This window comes from Kryptolebias marmoratus, linkage group LG6, assembly GCF_001649575.2.
Source record: "Kryptolebias marmoratus isolate JLee-2015 linkage group LG6, ASM164957v2, whole genome shotgun sequence".
In the NCBI taxonomy this organism is placed as follows: Eukaryota; Metazoa; Chordata; class Actinopteri; order Cyprinodontiformes; family Rivulidae; genus Kryptolebias; species Kryptolebias marmoratus.
In genome coordinates this window covers 30,610,608-30,613,479 of record NC_051435.1, presented here as the reverse complement: position 1 = coordinate 30,613,479, position 2,872 = coordinate 30,610,608, and positions in this window count along the sequence as shown.

Below are 2,872 nucleotides of genomic sequence, written 5' to 3'. Positions count from 1 at the left end.
TTTTTGCATTTTTATTGTATTTTCATATGTGTATGTATCTAAGTATATGTACATATGTGTATATGTATATGTGCATGTGGATGTATGTGGATGTATGTATGTGGGTATATGTATGTGTGTGTGTATATACATATATATGCAGTCAGTCTCCCCCTGCACACACACACACACCTTTGCACACCGACTCACAAACAGTCCTGATGGTTGAAGGTCATACAAACAGGTTGCTATTACAACAATGTGGCCTGCCTACTCTAATCCTAGATTCAGATTCAGTCTTGATTCATTAAAATAATCCATGCAATCAGGATTCTCACCTTGAGATATCATTATTGCAGAGCAAATCTGTTCTGGCACATGTAGGCAGCCATCTTCTATATATGGTATGCCTGAGATGCCACAACAGGACAAAAAATAATATTAATAATAATTAGTACTTGCTCTCTATGTCATATGTCTGAACCAAATCAAGAGTATGATGAAGAGAATGAGTAGATTTATAAAAAATTTGGGTAAAACCAATTGACTCTATTAAATTATAAAAAGGCTATGTTTAAGCTATCACTATCACTTTTCATCCCCCACTATTATGACTTTATCTGCATTCAATAATAAGTCAGAAAGAAAATCTGAGAATTCAGACAAAAATTGAGAATAAAGGCCTGGTGGACGATACATAACAGCAAGCAAAAATGTTTTTTCTGATTTCCATTTTGGATGAGAAAGACTGAGTGTCAAAGATTCAAATGAATTATGACAAATAATTGCATTAATTATTAATCCTGACTGAAAAATAGCAGGTCTTCCCCCACCTCGGCCTGTTGTTCTAGGAAAATGAAAATTTAAATAATTAGCAGGAGTGGATTCATTCCTACTAACAAAATTCTCTGGTAAAGTAATTCTGTTTACTTTTATGATTTATTTTTCTAAAGTTTTTTGGTTTATTTATTTTGGGCCATGGGTGAGCTGACACTGTTTCCCACCCAAACCCCCAATGTCTCAATGGGGTTTGGGTGGGTAACAGAGGAGAAGCAGCAGAGAGATGTGTCTACTTCCTGAATTGGACCCTGCTTTGTCAATAATTTGGATGACTAACAAAATCGGCCAAATTCCTAGAAATAAGAGCGAAAATTAAGTCTATGCTGGAAATGGACATGATAGAAGAGTCCCACATGTGATGTAATGATTGTTAAATATTTTAACCCCAGAGTCATGGCACAGAACAGAGGACAACATGCAAGTAAAATAATAGTGTTTATTGGATAGGGGAAAGGGTAGTGGGAGCAGGACAATACGAGAAGCTGAAACAGAAAGGAGATGGGCAAGTACGGTTTATTTAAAGTTGAATTTCTTGTCGTGGGCTTACTGTGTCTTTCTTGTCTTTAGGCATGAGACGGAGGAGAATTCCAGGCCTGGTGGTTGTGGCAAAGTCCAGGCTTGTGGAGTTGGTGGAGAGTGGCAGGCCGGAGCTGAAGTTAGGTTGCAAGTTCTAAGCAAAGTCCAAGTAACAGGATTGAGGTACGCTGAATCTACAGGTTTCACTTGGATGGAGGAGCTGAGCTTGCTGACCGAATCTTGGAAGACACAAGGTCTGCAGGAGCATAGGAGGCAAAGGTAAGTACAAGAATCTTAATCTTGGTTTCAACACTAACGTGCAAGGGCTTAGAATAAGCTACCAAAAGGTATGCAACAATCCAGCATTGAGTTCTTCTTCTTTTGATTTTTATTGGCGGATGTCAAACCAACTTAAGGTGCATTTACCGCCACCTACCGAACTGGAGTGTGGATGTCAGAGATAGCCAGAGGGAACTTCTCAATCTACACACCTCAATGGTGTAAGTAAGTGTGCCCCCCTCCACACACACACACACACACAAACAATTATTTGTATGTGTCTGCATATGTTCGCATACACATATACATGTGCATATTTTAAATACGGTTAAACAACCTGGTATTTTTAAAAATCTGATTAGTTGACTTATATTTTTTGATTCGTCTCCTAATATATTGATTAAAGAAAATGCTTTTTTCTCTCCATTTTAAACCGACTTTAAATCCTGACGTTCATTTGAATATTTTTTGCATTCTAATAAAACATGCCCCACTGTTTCCATCTGATAACAATACTTACAAGTACCAGTTTCACGTTTCCCTATTCGAAATAAAGAACTATTAAGGCCTGTATGACAAATTCTAAGACGTGATATAATCACTTCTTTCCGACTTCCATCCCTGTTTCTATTGCCCCCCACAGACTTTTGAATATTATATAAATATCTGCCATTATCACGATTATCCCATTGTTCCTGCCACATCTTAAGGATTTTGTTTTGAATAATAGATTTCCCCTCGCCTTTGCTCAAAGGAATATTTAAATTAATAACATCTAATTTCATGGCCTGTCTAAATAATAAATGTACTTCTTCATTTCCTTTAATACCTACATGAGCTGGTATACAGACTAATCGAACAAAACTATTTTTATTACGTAGCTGGACCAACAAATGATATGTATTTAACAGTAAATCAAATCTACTAGAATTACCAGACTATTTTTAATAATGCAGCTTGACAATCTGATCAGTGGTGGGCGGTGCATGTCACACTTAGGCCTTCAGTGATGTCCAACTTAGTCAATAAATACCTTTCATTATGCCAGCATTTATAACACCAGGATTGGAGAGTAGTTAGAAACAAACTTAAGCACTACTTGGCAATGCATCACCTCAGTTGTGTACAAAATGGGCTATTATCCAGCGCATTTTAAAAATCAACAAACCCGCATCAGCAGTTAAAACATATCTGGTATGCTACTGTCAAAACTAAATAAAATAGAATAAAATAAATACAATGTTTGCACTCACCAAAA